General features: G+C 38.7%; 1 protein-coding gene across 1 annotated transcript in view; it reads right to left on the reverse strand.

Moving 5' to 3' along the window:
* The window catches only part of B3GLCT (beta 3-glucosyltransferase), a 1,048,073-nt gene that overhangs the window by 281,344 nt on the left and 742,812 nt on the right, over positions 1–23,917 (reverse strand). The gene's annotated exons all lie outside the window — the stretch shown is intronic.

Raw genomic sequence — 23,917 nt, forward strand, 5'->3', positions numbered from 1 at the left:
ATTGATGTGCAGCGGACATGATACGCTACATCATATCATGTCCGCTCGCACATTGATAAATTGACCCCAAAGAAGCAAGATTTCCAACTTGATTTTAGAGAAGTGCATCATCTATATATCTAATAAGGACAAGGCAAGGATTAGAGTGGAAGACCACTTTCAACACACACTCTGATCACACAAGTACTTGGAATTCAAAGTAAGAGCAGAAGGCAGAATAGAAGGAGCAATCCATACCAAAGTGTAACATTATAATGTGAGAAACTGGCATATTTCAATTAGATCCTGGACAGTGCAATATCAAATGCTATGACACAGAGTGAAAAAAGATTCACTGCACACACACAAATCTACATATACTACAACCAAATCATTCACATGCCACCATTTATAGGCATCCCTATAATTTCTATGTATTTCATACCTCATGCAACGCTCCCGAGAAGGACTGTTTTAAAAAACTGTGTAATACTCAAGACGGCCAAGTAAGCAGCGGATCACAAGATCCAGTGTTTACTTGCCGAAGTAGAAGGGGGAAAAAAGAATATCTTCCAGGAATGCAATTTGAGCGCAATACTAAAGAATCAATAAAACTTTGAAATAGTTGAAAATGTTTAGATTGCTGAATTGTGCTTTTATAATTTATAAGTATATAATCATATGATATCTAATCAAAGTACCTGAAGATACTTCTCGACGATATTGGCAGCAATCCAAGGGAAACAGTGAATCAAGAAAGAGTCTCTGATTCACTGTTTACCCTTACCTCTTTGGGATTCCACTATGTTGCCACTACACATGCGCAAATTTAACATGAACGCGCACAGAGACAATAAAGAGGATCCGATAATTATATATTGCGCAAAATACCGCATGAGCACTAGCACACTGTATTAGCTTCAGCGAGCCAGTTGGACAGGAATATAATTGGTTCAACACATTTTTTTTTATTCATAGCAGTTAAAGGACGGCTGCAATTTCTGACAGGCAGCAATGTTGAAGTTGTATTAATGACAACTTTTTCAATACTCAATTTAACATTTGGGATGAAGTTAAACAAATGACTTTACCATTACTTTGGCCCGACAGTGCGGATCAGGTCCGCCAGACCTCGCTGAATACGGTGAGCAATACGCTGGCCGTATTCAGCATTGATTGCACCAGCAGCTCACAAGAGCTGCTTGTGCAACGCCGCCCCCTGCAGACTAGCGGCCAATAGGCCGCCAGTAGGGGGGTGTCAATCAACCCGATCGGGTTGATTTCTGGTGATGTCTGTCTGCCTGCTCAGAGCAGGGGGACAGGTTATGGAGCAGCGGTCTTTGTGATCGCTGCTTCATAACTGCTGTTTCTGGTGGGCCTGCAGGCTCGCCAGAAACATGGGGCATCGAGCTCCATTTGGAGCTTGATAGATAGGCCCCTTTAACTCTGCTAGAAGTAAGTTTTTTGAGCGCATCAGGTAGCGCTTGTATTACAAGTTGAAAGTAAACTGTTTTTGCTTGTGCACTAACCCGACGCATGTAAAAAGCTGAACTTCGCTTCCGCAATAACGTAATCCCCCCTAGAAGTCAATGGAGCAAATAAAACACCTGATCGCATTTTCTCAAGTGTGCGAACCCGACATGAAAATATGAATATTTCACATTCTAATGTTCTTCACATAGAAGAATATGTTCTGTATACTTATAAATAGATATTTCTATATACTGTATATATGATTTTTTTTCTAAAATATATATATATATATATTTATACATATATATATACAAACAGACACACATGATTATATATAAGTAGAGATATATACTAATATATATATAGTAATATCTATTTCCAAAATACATAGAACATATTCTAAATGTATTTACATGTTTTCATCACTAAATACACACACACACATATATATATATATATATATATATATATATATGTATTTATGTGTTTATATGTGTATATGTCTAAAAATACATATATACACATATATAAACATAAATACATATGTACATACATATTGCGCTCAAGCAATCACGTTTACTTTCAGCTTGTAATACAACTTAATGTGTGTTATTTTCCATCCTACATAATTATCTATATCCTCTTGGCTTGCACTGCTTCAATCCATTTTTCTTTTATCTCCTTTGTGAGAGATTTTTTTTAAATATGTTTTTGCTGTAGTCTCTCAAAAATGAGGGTGTAATTTTCTTTCATAGTTCCGCTTAAAGGGACACTGAACCCAAATTTTTTGTTTCGTGATTCAGATAGAGCATGAAATTTTAAGCAACTTTCTAATTTACTCCTATTATCAAATTGTCTTCATTCTCTTGGTATCTTTATTTGAAATGCAAGAATGTAAGTTTAGAAGCCGGCCCCTTTTTGATGAACAACCTGGGTTGTCCTTGCTGATTGATGGATAAATTCATCCACCAATAAAAAATTGCTGTCCATAGTACTGAACCAAAAAAAAGCTTAGATGCCTTCCTTTACAAATAAAGATAGCAAGAGAACGAATAAAAATTGATAATAGGAGTAAATTAGAAAGTTGCTTTAAATTGCATGCGCTATCTGAATCACACAATAAAAAAATTGGGTTCAGTGTCCCTTTAAGACAACTAGTGTAGATGTGCAAAATGTAAAAACATCATTTATGCTTAGCTGATAAATTTATTTATTTCATGGTGGTGAGAGTCCACGATCCATTACCCTTCTCTACCACTAGAAGGAGACAAAGAGTCCCAAACCCTAAGAGCCATATACAACTCCTCCCAACTCAGTCTAAAGTATAGCCAAGCAAGTGAGGTAAGAAAAAGGGAAAAACCTGAACAAAAAATAAAATAAAAAAACTAGCCCCAGAAAAAAAAGGGTGGGGTCTCATGGACTCTAAATACCATGAAATAAATTAAGTTATTAGGTAAGTATAAATTATGTTTTCTTTCATACAGGGGGTGAGAGTCCACGATCCATTAATCATGGGAACTAATACCCAAGCTGCAGAGTCCACGAGTAATAACAGGGAGGGATTTAAAAAAACATATTTATTAGAACAATATGCACTTAAAAAAACAAACAGGTAAAAAAAATATAACTGAGACAACTGCCTGAAGAAACTTTCTATCAAAGGCTGCTTCAGATAAAGCAAAAACCTCAAAATGGGGAATTCATAAAAAATAAACAAAGAAGACCAAATAGCGGCCTAGCCTTTAGATCAACTAACGTCTTATTCTTAAAAAAACAAGAAGGGCAACTGACCTTGTAGAATGAGGCAGCAGAGGAAGACCTCCCTCCAAAAAAGCTGTGAAAAACAAAAGTTTTAACCAAAAGGCTAAAGAAACTGCAGAAGTCTTCCGAAATTTCCTAGGATCAGAAAGAAGAAAAAACTCAAAGTTTGTCTAAAATCCTAGTAGCAGCAATGAATATTCAAGTGAGAGAGACTAGGCCGCTGCAGAGCGTGACGTAGAGGGGAGAGTCCTATTGCTGCCAAGCCGATAGGGTATGTTGCTCACAGCCCCGTGAGGTGCAAGTCAAAAGCGGCTAAGCGCAAGCCGCAAAAAATGTGAGTACAAGGAAAAAATGCAGCACTCGTGGGACACCAACTTTAAGTTAAAAAACAAAACTTTATTCCATTAGTATAAAATCACAGGTAGGATCAGGGAATTAACCCCTTACGCGTTTCGTGCTCCACCTGAGCACTTAGTCATAGGGATATTTGCTTAAACCGGACATAGCCTATTTAAAGGCACAGTGTCCAATCAAGCAATGTTTCAGAAAGATTTAAAAAACAATGATATAAAAACATGTTGACATTGAACATGATCATCTTACAATATGAATGCATGAATTAGCCAAACATCAGAGGATGTTAAATGTAAAAATAAACAGTTTTTAATCACACCAAAATTCCGTAATATTATATGCAACAACACACTGCTTCAAAAGAACATCAGAGACATAGATATTGTAACAGTGACGTTAATGAGCTAGAGACACCCTATGTATAGAAATGCTTTTACCCAATACATTGAACTTTTAACTAACCTAGTACGTTTGTGCTACGTGGGAACTGAATTTATTACCATATTATTTAATAAAATACAAGAAAAGATCATCATAGCAGTGTGTTACATAACACTGAACATGGTTAGTGATGATGTATAAGGCATATGTCTTGGGATAAATCGATAACCAAATAGCATGGTATGACATGATAAAACTGAAAATAGATATTAGTCTATGAATAGACTCATATCCCACTCCTTATTTAAACCTTCAGGGGTAACCATTCTTAATTTATATATCCAATACATTTCTTGTTTTAGTAACATTTTATTTCTGTTTCCCCCTCTGGTCAGTGGATAAATTTTATCAATGACTTTAACTGTCATATTAAATTTATTTGTCATATGCATGCTAAAATGGTGCCGTGCAATTGCTGAATTTTTATTATACATTTTAGTGTCATATAGGTGTTCCCTCATGCGAGATCTTAACTCTCTACTAGTTTGACCTGTATATTGCATGTGACACAGGTTACATTCGAGTAGATATACAACATAATGGCTCCTGCAATTTGCATAGAAACCAATGTTGTAGCTTTCAAGGGTTACAGTACTTGAGAAATCTTTCTGAAACATTGCTTGATTGGACACTGTGCCTTTAAATAGGCTATGTCCGGTTTAAGCAAATATCCCTATGACTAAGTGCTCAGGCGGAGCACAAAACGCGTAAGGGGTTAATTCCCTGATCCTAATGGAATGAATATTCAAGTGCCCAAACAATATCCAAGTAATGCAAAAATCATTTAGAAGCATGCCTAGAATAAGGACACAAAGGTTGGAACAACAATCTCTCAGCTTAAGTTCTCTGAAGCAATTACCTTAGGAAAGAAATCAAAATGTAGACCCGAAAAACAGCCTTATCTTGAGATAAGGAAGATCATAAAAAAGAGCAGGTAACTAAGAAATTCTAGCAAAAGAAATAACTTTCCAAGAAAGTAGATTAATGACCAGACTATGTAAAGGTTCAGAAAGGAGGAACCTGCAATAACCTTAACAGCAGAAAAGGATTCTATTGAGGAGAAATAGGCTTAATAACAGATTAATATGAACCAGAGCCTGAACAAAACAATGAAGATCAGGAAGATTAGTAATCTTTCTGTGGAACAAAACTGAAAAAGCAGAAAAATTGCCCTTTAGAAATCTGGTATATAGATCCTTTTCTAGAACATCATGCAAAAAAAAAAAAATGCAGAAGCCTAGGAATTCTAAAACAATGCCAGGAAAAAAACATAATTAAAACCCCATGACATAAAAAGCTTTCCAGATTTTCTTGGTTACAGGTTTACAAGCCTGGAAAAAGGGTTCAATAACAGAATCAGAGAAACCCCATATGTCTAGGATCAAGTGATCAATTTACATGCCATTAAGTTCAGAGACTTGAGATCCGGATGGAAAAACGGACCTTAAGATAAGTGGTCTGACCACAGATGAAGAGGCCAATAAGGCATACAAAAAAATCTAAAAATAAAACTTTTTTTTTTCTTTAGCCTTTCAAGAGGGACCATGATTAAAAAAAAGCTTGAAGAACTGTACGGAGATCTAAAACAAAAAAACTGGTAACCTAGCCTCTAGAGGACACCAGACTCTTATGCTCTACGAGAAAAAAAACAGACAAAAAGTAAAACAGAAAAAAGAGTCACAAATGCAATGAGGTAATGATGGAAAAGAAGCAAGATCCCAGGACAGACATACCTTCTGAAGTTTATTCTTCATGATTCCACCAACAATAAACAAATTAGGAAAGAATCTAAATGTCTCCTAGAAAAAAAAACACCCCCCAAGCTGGATATGGGAACAGTTAAAAGAACATAAGCAAGAATAGCCTGCACAAAATATAGCAACCTGATAAGGGACTAAACACTGAATACCATCAACAATGCTCCTAGAACCTTATCAAAAAAGGTGCTTCAGCCAAATCAAAAAGATATCAACAACAAACAGTGAGCATCTAAGAATGCCAACCAGAGCAAACAAAGGTAATCCTAGTGGATAAGGATGTACAGGTATAGGTCCTAATACAAATTTCTTACAATTTGAGACCAAGTACCCTTATAATACAGTCTAGAATTCTTAAGCCTAAAATAAACAGAAATAAACCTTTATTCTATGATATAAAGATCTATTCTATTCCCGAGACAAAAGCAGGGACAACCATTACCATGTCCTTCAGCCCAGGACACAAAAAAAGCAGCCACTTTAACAGGAGTTTCCTTTAAAAAAATAAATGCAACAATAGCTGGATTAAAATTTACAACCTTCAGCTTCCACGCTTACTTAGATAATTCCTGCATCATATGACTCTTCCCAAAGAGGTTCAGGTTAACTAATAAACTAGGAGGAATCTGCTTTTACGGAAAGAAAAACTCCCAATCTCCTGAAAAACAAAGGAATAAATCCGGAAGTCCGGTTTACTTCATAATGAAAAATTCTGAAATATATAAACTTATGCAAAGAATTGTATCAAGTTTATAAAACAAGAATTAGTATACACAATACACCGGCATATGCTTTACAATACGTACAAATTGAGTATGAAATTTGGCCTGTTAGACAAGCACTATATAATTGGCTATACTGCAGATACTGATAAGAAGCTGTTCAGAAAAGCAGAGACTGCATTTACTAAAATATTTACAAAGTAAAAACACATAGTATATTGCTATTAAAAATATACACGGTAAAAATTCTGTATCTACAAAGGGATTTCCACTAAAGGATCTCCTTGCTACAATGAGAACTTTAAAAGTCCTGTAAGAATGTGGAATTTAAAAAATGTATATACCTACATAGACATGGAAATTATTGTGTACACTAAATAATAGTATAGGACATAAAATATCTTCAATGCTACCAAGAAAAGGATTACATATAAAGACACAATATGGGGGCAGGAGCTAACTGCCGTTACAGACAGACGTGTCTATCTGAAGCTCCGTGCATAATCTGCTTAAAAACTAATTTATTTGCACCAAAGCAAAGATTGTACAACTGAATCAGTCGGTTAGCTGATATTACCATCCCAGACGATCATACCAGGAAGGTGGCAATCAAGAAAAAGCACTATTATGTGCAGAGAGCAAATGGATATTTTTACTTAACTCTGTCTATCCATCGGGGCTAAATGAACCAAACAACTTTGCCCCTTTCCTGTGACTCATAGGACACACAATATAAAGGAATAAACCCTATGTGAATGACACCCCATAAGCTTAATAACAGCACAATAACTAACTTCATAAGACAAAATAATATATATAAATGACCCCTTTGCTACTAGTTTCTATTGTTATAGTGTAACTAGCCTGAATTACAAACCCTCAATTCTAGTGGTATTCTCATTGATTTTTCCATATTGAATTGTCAACATCTTTAACGGTTAGGTGTTGTATATCACCAACATGCTTTTACTAAGTCTTCTAATTTTGATTTAATTTTGTTAAACTCACATACACTCTATCATTATATTTATTATTTTTTATTCACTTTCACAATAGTTTCCTTTTCCTTCAACTATTATATATTCACTAAATCACTACACAATTGTGTAACGCATCACAATAAGTACTGGTTTAAAAACCAGCACCCTTTATAATGTAGGATGTACTAGGATATATCATTAATGCTATTTCCATTTGATATAATCGATCATCTAATTTAAGTGTTCACTGCAACATTTTCTTTCTAATCATTTATTAGTTTCTTGTAATGAAATCACTATTATATAGTTTACGGTGACCCACAGTTCTATTGTCATGCTATGCATGTCATGATTGGTTACAAAGTATCCCACTGCAGTAACACGTAGTCTTGTTCACATTTTACACTAAGCTTGTTAGCCATCACAGATGTAATAGGAACTTGCTGAGCTGAAAATGTATACCCATCAAATTGCGTAAAGCTCCGCAGGAGGGTATTCCAATTACTATGAAAACTTGTTGTCATATTGACGTCACATGTATGGGGCGGTCTTTGTGCCTCTATCACGCAATAAAAACAAAATTTATGCTTACCTGATAAATTTATTTCTCTTGTGGTGTATCCAGTCCACGGGTTCATCCATTAATTGTGGGGATATTCTCCTTCCCAACAGGAAGTTGCAAGAGGACACCCACAGCAGAGCTGTCTATATAGCTCCTCCCCTAACTGCCACCCCCAGTAATTCGACCGAAGACAAGCAAGAAAAAAGGAGAAACTATAGGGTGCAGTGGTCACTGTAGTTTAAAAATAAAAAACACCTGCCTTAAAATGACAGGGCGGGCCGTGGACTGGATACACCACAAGAGAAATAAATTTATCAGGTAAGCATAAATTTTGTTTTCTCTTCTAAAGGTGTATCCAGTCCACGGGTTCATCCATTACTTGTGGGATACCAATACCAAAGCTTTAGGACACGAATGAAGGGAGGGACAAGGCAGGAACTTAAACGGAAGGCACCACTGCCTGTAAGACCTTTCTCCCAAAAATAGCATCCGAAGAAGCAAAAGTATCGAATTTGTAGAATTTAGAAAAAGTGTGAAGCGAAGACCAAGTCGCCGCCTTACAAATCTGTTCAACAGAGGCCTCATTTTTAAAAGCCCATGTGGAAGTCACCGCTCTAGTGGAATGAGCTGTAATTCTTTCAGGAGGCTGCTGGCCAGCAGTCTCATAAGCTAAGCGGATTATGCTTCTCAGCCAAAAAGAAAGAGAAGTTGCCGAAGCCTTTTGGCCTCTCCTCTGTCCAGAGTAGACAACAAACAAAGAAGATGTTTGACGAAAATCCTTCGTAGCTTGTAAATAAAACTTTAAAGCACGAACCACATCAAGATTGTGTAAAAGACGTTCCTTCTTTGAGGAAGGATTAGGACATAATGAAGGAACAACAATCTCCTGATTGATGTTCTTATTAGATACTACCTTAGGAAGAAACCCAGGTTTGGTACGCAAAACTACCTTATCTGCATGGAAAATCAGATAAGGGGAATCACAATGTAAAGCAGATAACTCCAAAACTCTTTGAGCGGAGGAGATAGCTACTAGAAACAGAACTTTCCAAGATAAAAGTTTAATATCTATGGAATGCAAAGGTTCAAACAGAACCCCTTGAAGAACCTTAAGAACTAAATTTAAACTCCATGGCGGAGCAACAGGTTTAAACACAGGCTTAATTCTAACTAAAGCCTGACAAAACTCCTGAAGGTCTGGAACCTCAGCCAGGCGTTTGTGCAAAAGAATAGACAGGGCAGAAATCTGTCCCTTTAAGGAACTAGCAGACAATTATTTCTCCAATCCCTCTTGGAGAAAGGATAAGATTCTAGGAATCCTGACTTTACTCCATGAGTAACCCTTGGATTCACACCAATGAAGATATTTACACCATATCTTATGATAGATTTTCCTGGTGACAGGCTTTCGAGCCTGAATTAAGGTATCAATGACGACTCGGAAAAACCACGCTTTGATAGAATCAATCGTTCAATCTCCAAGCAGTCAGACGCAGAGAAATTAGATTTGGATGTTTGAAAGGACCTTGAAGTAGAAGGTCCTCCCTCAGCGGCAGAGTCCATGGTGGAAAGGATGACATGTCCACCAGATCTGCATACCAAGTCCTGCGTGGCCACGCAGGAGCTATCAAAATCACCGAAGCTCTCTCTTGCTTGATCTTGGCAATCAGACGAGGGAGCAGAGGAAACGGTGGAAACATATAAGCCAGGCTGAAGGACCAGGGTGCTGCTAGAGTATCTATCAGCGCTGCCTTGGGATCCCTGGACCCGTAACGAGGAAGCTTGGCGTTCTGATGAGACGCCATGAGATCCAGTTCTGGTTTGCCCCATAGTTGAATCAACTGGGCAAATACCTATCCTGGGGAAGGGCGTGGCCTTTTCCTCCAGTAATATCAGAAATGATCTCCTTCAGTCCAGGCCCGAATAGGGTCTGCCCTTTGAAGGGGATGTTGAGAAGCTTAGACTTTGAAGTAACGTCAGCTGACCAGGATTTAAGCCATAGAGCCCTACGCGCCTGAATGGCAAAACCTGAATTCTTAGCCGTTAGCTTTGTTAAATGAAAAACGGCGTCAGAAATAAATGAATTGGCTAACTTAAGAGCTTTAAGCCTGTCTAGGATATCATCCAACGGGGTGTCCACCTGTAGAACCTCTTCAAGAGACTCGAACCAGAAAGCCACTGCAGCAGTGAATGGGGCAATGCATGCAAGAGGCTGGAGAATAAAACCTTGTTGTATAAAGATTTTCTTAAGGAAACCCTCTAATTTTTTATCCATTGGATCTAGGAAAGCACAACTGTCCTCGACGGGGATAGTTATACGCTTAGCTAGGGTAGAGACTGCTCCCTCCACCTTAGGGACCGTCTGCCATGAGTCCCGTGTAGCGGCATCTATGGGAAACATCTTTTTAAAAGTAGGAGGGGGAGAGAACGGTACACCTGGTCTATCCCATTCCTTTGTAATCATTTCTGAAAACCTCTTAGGGATTGGAAAAACATCAGTGTAAACAGGCACTGCAAAGTATTTGTCCATTTTACACAATTTCTCTGGGACTACAATGGTGTCACAGTCATCCAGAGTTGCTAAAACCTCCCTGAGCAACAAGCGGAGGTGTTCAAGCTTAAATTTAAATGCTGTCATTTCAGAGTCAGACTGAAGTATCGCCTTCCCTGAATCAGAAATGTCACCCACAGATAGAAGCTCTCCTGCTTCGGCTTCTGTACATTGTGAGGGTATATCAGACATAGCTACTGAAGCGTCAGAAAGCTCTGTATTTGTTCTAGCCCCAGAGCTGTCTCGTTTTCCTTGTAACCCTGGCAGTTTGGACAATACCTCTGTGAAGGTATTCATTAACTATGGTTCTTAACTGCCGCCATGTCTTGTAAGGTAAACACTTTGGACGCGCCAGATGTACTTGGCGTCACTTGCGCGGGAGATATAGGTTCTGACACATTGGAAGAGCTAGGTGGTTTGACCTCCCTTTTGTCAGTCTGAGAAACCTCTGGTGATAAATCTTTAAAACCCATAATATGGTCTTTATAACTTATAGAAAGGTCAGTGCATTTGGTACACATTCTAAGAGGGGGTTCCACAATGGCTTCTAAACATAATGAACAAGGAGTTTCCTCTATGTCAGACATGTTTAAACAGACTAGTAATGAGACCTGCAAGCTCGGAAAACACTTTAATAAATGTGAAAAAGCAATTAAACAAAAACGATACTGTGCCTTTAAGAGAAAAAAAACTACCACATAAACTGCAAAACAGTGTTAAAAAGTAGTAAACTCTACGAAATTTTTACAGTGTGTATAAGAGACTAAAGCAGCATTGCACCCACTTGCAAATGGATGATTAACCCCTTAGGTCCCAAACCGGATTAGAAAAACGGTAAAACCGTTAAAAAACAGTCAAACACACTGCCACAGCTCTGCTGTGGCTTCTACCTGCCCTTAAACACGATTTTTGCAGGATAAAAACCCTCTATAGCGGTCCTAGCTGCCAGAGGACTCCTTTAGGGAAGCTGGATGTCTCAGACTGAATATCAACTGCGCATAAAGTGTGCGAAAATAGGCCCCACCCACCACACACTCAATGTCAGAGGGCCTTAAAAAAGTACTCCTAGGAGTGATCTAACAAGCCATGTGGAAAACTAGGCCCCAAATAAAGATTTATCACCCTCAGAGAAAAAACGTTTTTTCTGTAAGTTATGCAAACATTTTTACACTAAGTAATATGAGAGTGAACATTAATATTACCCTTATCTTGTAAGCATGATCCCAGTCGTTGTTAAATCACTGTATCAGGCTTACCTCAAATATACCAGGCATTGTCAGCATTTTCTAGACCTTATTGTCTCTCTAGAAAAAAATATACTGAACATACCTCAAAGCAGGTGATCTGCAAACCGTCCCCCCAACTGAAGTTTTCTTTCCATACTCTTCAGTTATGTGTGAGAACAGCAATGGACCTTAGTTACAAACCGCTAAGATCATCAACCTCCAGGCAGATTCTTCTTCCAATTTCTGCCTGAGAGTAAAACAGTACAAAGCCGGTACCATTTAAAAATAACAAACTCTTGATTGAAGGTAAAAACTACACTAAGTCACCACATATCTCTCGATACTTCCTTTCTTGTTGAGAGTTGCAAGAGAATGACTGGGGGTGGCAGTTAGGGGAGGCGCTATATAGACAGCTCTGCTGTGGGTGTCCTCTTGCAACTTCCTGTTGGGAAGGAGAATATCCCCACAAGTAATGGATGAACCCGTGGACTGGATACACCTTTACAAGAGAAAAGCAGATCTTAGCGAGACGCACGCAGACCCTTTGAGAAAACCATGCAAACAGCAAAACATGTTAGGGAATTGGTGAGGAGTCTGGGAGCTACTGTGTTTGTTAGGGCTCGCTTAAGATAGGGGTTGATTTACTATGCTTAACGCAAACTATACTATATAATCTGATTGTGTACCTCATTAGCTATAAGCGTTCCTTAATTTATAACAGCTCCACACTGATGGGGCATGTGATGCTAGGATATTGCTCTTAGCTTTAAACCCTGGTATGCTACAGCTCACATGCATTTTTGTAACCACACACCCTACTATAGTGTGTGTGTTAATTGTGAAACTACACAAGCAATGACACTGTGCAAGCATACAAATGCTCAATTATGTTTGGGGATGAAATAGATCCTAACCCTTGCAGCACAGTACTTTCGTTTGTGACTTATGTATCTATACTAAACTGAATATGTGAGATAGCCAAAATAGACAATTACGCTACCACAAACCAGATTCCCCTACTTTAAAGCTAACCAGCGACACTGTTAAAAATATCTTAAGCCAGACTCGGTTAGAGGACAATCATTTGAATACCGTTGCAACAGAATTTACAATAATATTGACCTCTATATGCTGAATGGATTATAAGCCTAACTGACATCCGTCATGCATCCGTAAACAGCTTGTGATATGATCATGTTACCATTAGTAAATTACTATGAATACCAGCTTAGATACCTAAACAAAATAAGCATTGATTAACCTATAATATCTGGCTTTATTAGCAGTCATATATCTTAGACTTTAAATTTATATTGGCAATGCTAGGATAAAATTCTCAACCCAAATCTTGGGACGCCACAGCTGATATGTATTTATGTTATCACACACTCTATTATAGTGTGTATCTTGACGGTAAAGCTATACAAGAAATTACACTGTGCAAGCATATGAATACTCAATCGAATTTAGGGATGAAATAGATTTTAACCCTTTCCAGCACAGCGTGCCGTTCGTGACTCATATATCTATATTAAATTGAGTATGTAAGATGGCAAAAATAGTGAATTACGTTAACCTTTGATCACAAATCAGATTCACCTGCTATAAAGCCAACTAGTGAAACTGTTAAGGAAAATATAAGCCTGACTCAGTCACAGGATAATACTTTAGCTACCATTACAACATTATATATACTAATATTACCCTAACATTACGCTTCTCTCTTTTTATTTATGCAAATTATGACATTTTTCGCTTCTCTCTCTTTATATGTATTACCCTCTATATGTTGAATGGCTTATAAATACAATCCACAGCTGTTATGCATTCCTAAACAGTCTACAATATGGTTATGCTGCCAATAATAAATCACTATGAACACCAGATTAGATACCAATAGAAATAATATATATTGATTAACCTATAATACCTGGTTTCACCAACAGGTGTTCATCTGAGACCTGACATTTATATTGGTACTTATGAGACGTTGGTGGATATCCCTTTAAGTATCTTCAATCTAATATATTACGTTAACCAGAGGTAACATAGTTACCTTTATGGGATATTTACCCAAATACAACTATTGTTACATACAGTAATATCTATGTTTACACCAATCGCACTAATACCAGTATAGATACACTGTGTGTGGTTTATGTGATAGTATAATCACTTATGTAGGTACACAGCTGATATTTCATCCTGCAACCCCTTCTAGCCGTTTATTTTAATTGCACATCCCAGTATTTTAATCTTCTTGGGTTTTTTTTTGCTTGCGTTTTTCAATAAAAGTTCTGTTTTAAAATTGATATGTAGCGAATCTTCTTGGCCCGGTTGGCACCCGTATACCTGATATATTTGATTAATTTGATTCCAATGCCTACATTGAGTGCTTTATGTGTATTCTAGAATGGCTACTATATCCATTCTCTTTGCTTCTTAAATATACCCTATTTTTGACTAAGCTAATAAGCAAATACTGAACTTAGGATGTAGTCATTTTCACTATTAGGTAGTGCCATTAAACCTTCCTTCATGCAATCATACCGGGAACTTGGAGGGTGCAGGAACCCTTCACAAAGCAATCCGCATTACACGAGGCCTCTGAGGCCGGATTCAGCCACCGGGGGGTCGGGGCTCTGCTCTGACGGCTGTACATAAAACTCTCTCTTTAAATCTGCGGAGAATAAATCTGCTAACCGCCTACTATCTCATGCTGCAGTTTCCTTGCTACGTAAACTCTGATCGAGTTGTTGGAGAGCAGCCATTAGCAAAAAGAGACGAGGTGCTACGGCACTGACCGTGCAGTGTTTTTTTCCAGAACAGCGAGCTGAATGGATCAGGTGAGGAACCCATCTATATCTGAGCGTTAGAGATGGTCAATAAAGACCTAAAGCAAACTACACGCAAACTGATTAATAAATATAAGGTTGCGTGAGAATATAGCAACCCCAGTGCAACAAGGCAGGAAAAGACGCCATACTTTTACACAGAACCTGATCAGTACATATCGCCATTTAAAAAAAAAACTGCAGCAAATATGCAACATTGAAACTTGTGGGCAAGACACTGACCCTGTACTCCCTACTGCCTGGGGGCTGAATACTAGGGTAAAATTAAAGATATTATTAATAAGCTACTTATGGCAAAAAAACCTCCATGATTTATAAGGACACCACCAAGTCTTCTAGGCATGGAATTAACAAGTTGGCGACATATTGCAACATCTATCTTTTTCCATTCTTCAAGAACGACCTCTTTTAGAGCTTGGATGCTGGATGGAGAGTGATGCTCAACTTGTCTCTTCAGAATTCCCTATAGGTGCTCGATTGGGTTCAGATCAGGAGACATACTTGGCCACTGCATCACTTTTACCTTGTTCTTCTTCAGAAATACAACAGTGGCCTTGGATGTGTGTTTTGTATCATTGTCATGTTGAAAAACTTCACAACGACCAAGAGCATAGAGTGATGGTAGCATCTTCTCTTTCAATATAGAGCAGTACATCTGTGAAATAAATGAAATGCAGCTCCTGATACCAGCAGTACTCATGCAGTCCCACAGAAGGACACTGCCGCCACCACCATGTTTCACTGTAGGCATCATGCATTTTTCATTGTACTCCTCACCTTTGTGATGCCATACAGCTTTGAAGCCATCAGTTCCAAAAACATTCATCTTGGTCTCATCACTCCAGAGTAGAGAATCCCAGTAGCCTTCTTCTTTTTCAGCACGTGTCCTGGCAAATTCTAGATGGGCTTTTTTGTGCATGGGCTTTAGGAGAGGCTTCCTTCGTGAACAACACCCATGGATGCCATTCCTCTGCAGTGTACGCTGTATTGTGTCACGGAAAACAATCACCCCAGTTTGGCTTTCTACTTCTTTAGCTGGCTGAAGTGAACTTGCATGGTTATTTTCTTCTACCCTTCTCATCAGAAGACACTCCTGTCAAGGTGTTAACTTCAATGGACGGCCTGGATGTCTCTGTGAGACGGTTGCAGTTCCATCTGTTACATTTTTGTATCACTTTTGCTACAATATTCTGGCTGCTAAGTAAAGCTTTGTTGATCTTTTTGTAGCTTTAACCTTTCTTGTGTAAAGGAATTATTTTCTTTCTCAGGCCTTGCGACATTTCTCTTCCATGTGGTGCCATTGCTGACAGCATGACATGGGAAGGTTTTTTTTTTTTTGGTAAGTAACACCCTTTTATAATCAACTATCTGCTGGACACCTGTTTAATGAACAATTAGATTCACCTATAGTTGAATTCTTGTTAATTAGGATTAACAATTTGTTGTCAGACATTTAGCTTTGCTCCTATGACTTTCATTGGGGTGTATTCATTTTTGCAACTTGGTCTTGAATGAATTTGTTAGGAAAAATACTTTGTTGTGGGTGCAAATTAAAAAATCTTGGTTGCAATCAATAGCTCACATTTGTGGGAGTATTTTGTAGTTTAGTGTCCCATAGAAAAGGTTGTTTCTGAAAGGTAAGTAAAGTTTTTTTGACAAATCTGTTGGGGTGTACTCATTTATGCTTAGAACTATAACATAATTTATGTAAGAACTTACCTGATAAATTAATTTCTTTCATATTAGAAAGAGTCCATGAGCTAGTGACGTATGGGATATACATTCCTACCAGGAGGGGCAAAGTTTCCCAAACCTCAAAATGCCTATAAATACACCCCTCACCACACCCACAAATCAGTTTAACGAATAGCCAAGAAGTGGGGTGATAAAAAAGTGCGAAAGCATATAAAATAAGGAATTGGAATAGTTATGCTTTATACAAAAAAAATCATAACCACCACAAAAAAAGGGTGGGCCTCATGGACTCTTGCTAATATGAAAGAAGTGAATTTATCAGGTAAGTTCTTACATAAATTATGTTTTCTTTCATGTAATTAGCAAGAGTCCATGAGCTAGTGACGTATGGGATAATGACTACCCAAGATGTGGATCTTTCCACGCAAGAGTCACTAGAGAGAGAGGGATAAAATAAAGACAGCCAATTCCTGCTGAAAATAATCCACACCCAAAATAAAGTTTAATGAAAACATAAGCAGAAGATTCAAACTGAAACCGCTGCCTGAAGTACTTTTCTACCAAAAACTGCTTCAGAAGAAGAAAACACATCAAAATGGTAGAATTTAGTAAAAGTATGCAAAGAGGACCAAGTTGCTGCTTTGCAAATCTGATCAACCGAAGCCTCATTCCTAAACGCCCAGGAAGTAGAAACTGACCTAGTAGAATGAGCTGTAATCCTTTGAGGCGGAGTTTTACCCGACTCGACATAAGCATGGTGAATTAAGGATTTCAACCAAGATGCCAAAGAAATGGCAGAAGCTTTCTGACCTTTCCTAGAACCGGAAAAGATGACAAATAGACTAGAAGTCTTACGGAAAGACTTAGTAGCCTCAACATAATATTTCAAAGCTCTAACAACATCCAAAGAATGCAACAATTTCTCCTTAGAATTCTTAGGATTAGGACATAATGAAGGAACCACAATTTCTCTACTAATATTGTTGGAATTCACAACCTTAGGTAAAAATTCAAAAGAAGTTCGCAACACCGCCTTATCCTGATGAAAAATCAGAAAAGGAGACTCACAAGAAAGAGCAGATAATTCAGAGACTCTTCTGGCAGAAGAGATGGCCAAAAGGAACAAAACTTTCCAAGAAAGTAATTTAATGTCCAATGAATGCATGGGTTCAAAATGAGGAGCTTGAAGAGCCCTCAGAACCAAATTCAAACTCCAAGGAGGAGAAATTGACTTAATGAAAGGTTTTATACGAACCAAAGCTTGTACAAAACAATGAATATCAGGAAGATTAGCAATCTTTCTGTGAAAAAAAACAGAAAGAGCAGAGATTTGTCCTTTCAAGGAACTTGCGGACAAACTTTTATCTAAACCATCCTGAAGAAACTGTAAAATTCTCGGAATTCTAAAAGAATGCCAGGAAAAATGATGAGAAAGACATCAAGAAATATAAGTCTTCCAGACTCTATAATATATCTCTCTAGATACAGATTTACGAGCCTGTAACATAGTATTAATCACAGAGTCAGAGAAACCTCTTTGACCAAGAATCAAGCGTTCAATCTCCATACCTTTAAATTTAAGGATTTGAGATCCTGATGGAAGAAAGGACCTTGTGACAGAAGGTCTGGTCTTAACGGAAGAGTCCACGGCTGGCAAGAGGCCATCCGGACAAGATCCGCATACCAAAACCTGTGAGGCCATGCTGGAGCTACCAGCAGAACAAACGAGCATTCCTTCAGAATCTTGGAGATTACTCTTGGAAGAAGAACTAGAGGCGGAAAGATATAGGCAGGATGATACTTCCAAGGAAGTGATAATGCATCCACTGCCTCCGCCTGAGGATCCCGGGATCTGGACAGATACCTGGGAAGTTTCTTGTTCAGATGAGAAGCCATCAGATCTATTTCTGGGAGTTCCCACATTTGAACAATCTGAAGAAATACCTCTGGGTGAAGAGACCATTCGCCCGGATGCAACGTTTGGCGACTGAGATAATCCGCTTCCCAATTGTCTATACCTGGGATATGAACCGCAGAGATTAGACAGGAGCTGTATTCCGCCCAAACCAGAATTCGAGATACTTCTTTCATAGCCAGAGGACTGTGAGTCCCTCCTTGATGATTGATGTATGCCACAGTTGTGACATTGTCTGTCTGAAAACAAATGAACGACTCTCTCTTCAGAAGAGGCCAAGACTGAAGAGCTCTGAAAATTGCACGGAGTTCCAAAATATTGATCGGTAATCTCACCTCCTGAGATTCCCAAACCCCTTGTGCCGTCAGAGACCCCCACACAGCTCCCCAACCTGTAAGACTTGCATCTGTTGAGATTATAGTCCAGGTCGGAAGAACAAAAGAAGCCCCCTGAATTAAACGATGGTGATCTGTCCACCACGTTAGAGAATGTCTGACAATCGGTTTTAAAGATATTAATTGAGATATCTTTGTGTAATCCCTGCACCATTGGTTCAGCATACAGAGCTGAAGAGGTCGCATGTGAAAACGAGCAAAGGGGATCGCGTCCGATGCAGCAGGCATAAGACCTAGAATTTCCATGCATAAGGCTACCGAAGGGAATGATTGTGACTGAAGGTTTCGACAAGCTGAAATCAACTTTAGACGTCTCTTGTCTGTCAAAGATAGAGTCATGGACACTGAATCTATCTGGAACCCTAAAAAGGTTACCTTTGTCTGAGGAATCAATTAACTTTTTAGTGAATTGATCCTCCAACCATGATCTTGAAGAAACAACACACGTCGATTCGTATGAGATTCTGCTAAATGTGAAGACTGAGCAAGTACCAAGATATCGTCCAAATAAGGAAATACCACAATACCCTGTTCTCTGATTACAGACAGAAGGGCACCGAGAACCTTTGTAAAAATTCTTGGAGCTGTAGCTAGGCCAAACGGCAGAGCCACAAACTGGTAATGCTTGTCCAGAAAAGAGAATCTCAGGAACTGATAGTGAGCTGGATGAATCGGAATATGCAGATATGCATCCTGTAAATCTATTGTAGACATATAATGCCCTTGCTGAACAAAAGGCAATATAGTCCTTACAGTTACCATTTTGAATGTTGGTATCCTTACATAGCGATTCAATATTTTTAGATCCAGAACTGGTCTGAAGGAATTCTCCTTCTTGGGTACAATGAAGAGATTCGAATAAAACCCCAGCCCCTGTTCCAAAACTGGAACTGGCATAATTACTCCAGCCAACTCTAGATCTGAAACACATTTCAGAAATGCTTGAGTTTTCACTGGGTTTACTGGGACACGGGAAAGAAAAAATCTCTTTGCAGGAGGTCTTATCTTGAAACCAATTCTGTACCCTTCTGAAACAATGTTCTGAATCCAAAGATTGTGAACAGAATTGATCCAAATTTCTTTGAAAAAACGTAATCTGCCCCCTACCAGCTGAGCTGGAATGAGGGCCGCACCTTCATGTGGACTTAGAAGCTGGCTTTGCTTTTCTAGAAGGCTTGGATTTATTCCAGACTGGAGATGGTTTCCAAACTGAAACTGCTCCTGAGGATGAAGGATCAGGCTTTTGTTCTTTGTTGAAACGAAAGGAACGAAAACGGTTATTAGCCCTGTTTTTACCTTTAGATTTTTTATCCTGTGGTAAAAAAGCTCCTTTCCCACCAGTAACAGTTGAGATAATAGAATCCAACTGAGAACCAAATAATTTATTACCCTGGAAAGAAAGGGAAAGTAGAGTTGATTTAGAAGACATATCAGCATTCCAAGTTTTAAGCCATAAAGCTCTTCTAGCTAAAATAGCTAGAGACATAAACCTGACATCAACTCTGATAATATCAAAAATGGCATCACAGATAAAATTATTAGCATGTTGAAGAAGAATAATAATATTATGAGAATCATGATCTGTTACTTGTTGCGCTAAAGTTTCCAACCAAAAAGTTGAAGCTGCAGCAACATCAGCCAATGATATAGCAGGTCTAAGAAGATTACCTGAACACAGATAAGCTTTTCTTAGAAAGGATTCAATTTTCCTATCTAAAGGATCCTTAAAGGAAGTACCATCTGCCGTAGGAATAGTAGTACGTTTAGCAAGGGTAGAAATAGCCCCATCAACTTTAGGGATTTTGTCCCAAAACTCTAATCTGTCGGACGGTCGTACAGGATATAATTGCTTAAAAAGTTTAGAAGGAGTAAATGAATTACCCAAATTATTCCATTCTCTGGAAATTACTTCAGAAATAGCACCAGGAACAGGAAAAACTTCTGGAATAACCACAGGAGATCTAAAGACCTTGTCTAAACGTTTAGATTTAGTATCAAGAGGACCAGAATCCTCAATTTCTAATGCAATTAGGACTTCTTTAAGTAAAGAACGGATAAATTCCATTTTAAATAAATATGACGATTTATCAGCATCAACCTCTGAGACAGAATCCTCTGTATCAGAAGAATCATTAGAATCAGAATGATGATGTTCATTTAAAAATTCATCTGTATAAAGAGAAGTTTTAAAAGACTTTTTATGTTTACCAGAAGGAGGAATAACAGACATAGCCTTCTTAATGGATTCAGAAACAAAATCTCTTATGTTATCAGGAACACTCTGAACATTAGATGTTGATGGAACTGCAACAGGTAATGGTACTTTACTAAAGGAAATATTTTCTGCATTAACAAGTTTGTCATGACATGTAATACAAACAACAGCTGGAGGAACAACTACCAAAAGTTTACAGCAGATACACTTAGCTTTGGTAGTTCCAGCACCAGGCAACGATTTTCCAGTAGTATCTTCTGACTCAGTTGCAACGTGGGACATCTTGCAATATGTAATAGAAAAAACAACATATAAAGCAAAATTGATCAAATTCCTTAAATGAAAGTTTCAGGAATGGGAAAAAATGCCAGTGAACAAGCTTCTAGCAACCAGAAGCAACAAATAATGAAACTTAAATAAAGTGGAGACAAATTTGACGCCCACAATATTTGGCGCCTAAATGCTATTAGCGCAAAAAATGACGCCACATCCGGAACGCCGACATTTTTGGCGCGAAAAACGTCAAAAATGACGCAACTTCCGGCGACACGTATGACGCCGGAAATAGAAAAAAAAAATTTGCGCCAAGAAAGTCCGCGCCAAGAATGACGCAATAAAATGAAGCATTTTCAGCCCCCGCGAGCCTAACAGCCCACAGGGAAAAATCAAATTTTAAGGTAAGATAAAAATGATATATAAAAATGCATTATCCCAAACATGAAACTGACTATCTGAAATAAGGAAATGTTGAACATCCTGAGTCAAGGCAAATAAATGTTTGAATACATATATTTAGAACTTTATAAAAAAGTGCCCAACCATAGCTTTAGAGTGTCACAGAAAATAAGACTTACTTACCCCAGGACACTCATCTACATGTTGTAGAAAGCCAAACCAGTACTGAAACGAGAATCAGCAGAGGTAATGGTATATATAAGAGTAGATCGTCGATCTGAAAAGGGAGGTAAGAGATGAATCTCTACGACCGATAACAGAGAACCCATGAAATAGACCCCGTAGAAGGAGATCATTGAATTCAAACAGGCAATACTCTCCTCACATCCCTCTGACATTCACTGCACGCTTAGAGGAAAACCGGGCTCCAACCTGCTGCGGAGCGCATATCAACGTAGAATCTAGCACAAACTTACTTCACCACCTCCATAGGAGGCAAAGTTTGTAAAACTGATTTGTGGGTGTGGTGAGGGGTGTATTTATAGGCATTTTGAGGTTTGGGAAACTTTGCCTCTCCTGGTAGGAATGTATATCCCATACGTCACTAGCTCATGGACTCTTGCTAATTACATGAAAGAAATATATATATATATATATATATATATACACACACACATAATATTATAGAATTTAATAAATTAAAGAACAATATCATGAGGTGAAAAAAAGGAAAAAAAGAAAAAAAGGAAAAAAGAAACTTTAATGCACTTTTATGATGTGTGCTTTTTAATATAGCTATGGAGTTTAGGGGATGAGAAAATCTTCCCCTAGATCCTTTCCACCTCTTTTTATCTCTCTCTCATTTTGAATGTAAAAAATATTTTGCCAATAGTTCATTTTTATCAATTTATTATCACTTTGATACAAACATCACTTTTAAAATAATTCCCCTTTTTTCCCTTGCACTTTTCCATTGATCAATAGATTTTTGATTGTTATTCACTGATGTTATTTACTTATTTACTTTAGCCATATCCCACTCACTAGTAGTTTCACTTAATTACCATAGGGATTAGTGTCGGGATTAGTACTGCCCACTTTTGTGTATAATGTTCTATTGGCTGGTGTTCTCTATATAACCTTTTCACAGGTAACACTACTAGATCTCTGATGAAGCGCATGTGAGCATGCGCGAAACACGTCAGATCTAGCACCCCTTGCACACCTGTGTTAGTGCTACTCACCTTGTATATCCAGTGAAGTCACCTGGCTTCAAGTTCCTGAGTCCTCGCTTTTTCCTTTGTGTCCTGTAGCCGGCTGAGCCAGCCCTGAGGACCGGAACCAATCACTTGCTCTTCCGGCCCTGTTTGTCCAGGAGGGCTACCTGGATTGCTCTTGCGCATCGCTTGGCCTTGTGTCCCCTGGCGGACCCCGACGGCGGCGGGAGCGGCTTGGGCCTGTTCCTGATCGGCGCTTTCTCGTTGGCGTGTCGCACCAGCGATCAAGTGCGCTGCATGCTCTGACTACCGATTGCCTTACCACAGCATTGAGCCTTCTTTGGTCCCTTGGTGGACTGAGGCGACGACAACTCCGGCCTAGGCCTACCTCACATTGGCCGCCCCGAACGTGTCATACCAGCGATGGAGCGTCAGGCACGCTGCACGAGGGGGCGCATATACACGTGAGACGTCATCACTGGCGACGACGAGGAGCACAGATTGCACCACACCGAAGACGGGCACCTCTCATACAGCGGCAGGACTTCTATCATACAGGTGCCTACCCCATCGGGCCTAGACAGGAGCAGAGACAAAGCGACCACACCAAATTACGTGACCTGTAAAACACAGGTGCACTCACGAAACATCTTTTGGTCACAATTACAACAACTGCAACTTTCCAGCAGACACAACCCCACAGAGGGATCCGGGTTGATATCGCCTAAACAGGTAGCTATATCCTTTGGACTGTTGTTTGTTTATCTCTACTTACGCTTGCTCTGTCTTGAAATACCCGCTCTTGCCCACTTTGCCACAGCAATCCTTGTCAGCTCAGTCTCCATCGACTCATACACTTATGCTGATTGTAATAATACCGTACTTGCTTGACACTTACCTTATACGAAAAGTACTGGTTACTCTCACTATACAGGACTGATTTTTGACAACTGCAAAGGGAGACAGAATTATTTTTTTGTTTCTTCAACTGTTTTTGCTCACAATTCTGATCTCTCTCATATTACACATTTTCTTACTGATATACCATGGCCGAAATGTCAGAAACTGCAACTACACATCCCACTGGGGAATTCTCTGATGATAAACGCAGGCACATTCTGGCCACAGCACTCCAAGGGGCTAA

Source organism: Bombina bombina, chromosome 3 (assembly GCF_027579735.1).
Source record: "Bombina bombina isolate aBomBom1 chromosome 3, aBomBom1.pri, whole genome shotgun sequence".
NCBI classification, from domain to species: domain Eukaryota; kingdom Metazoa; phylum Chordata; class Amphibia; order Anura; family Bombinatoridae; genus Bombina; species Bombina bombina.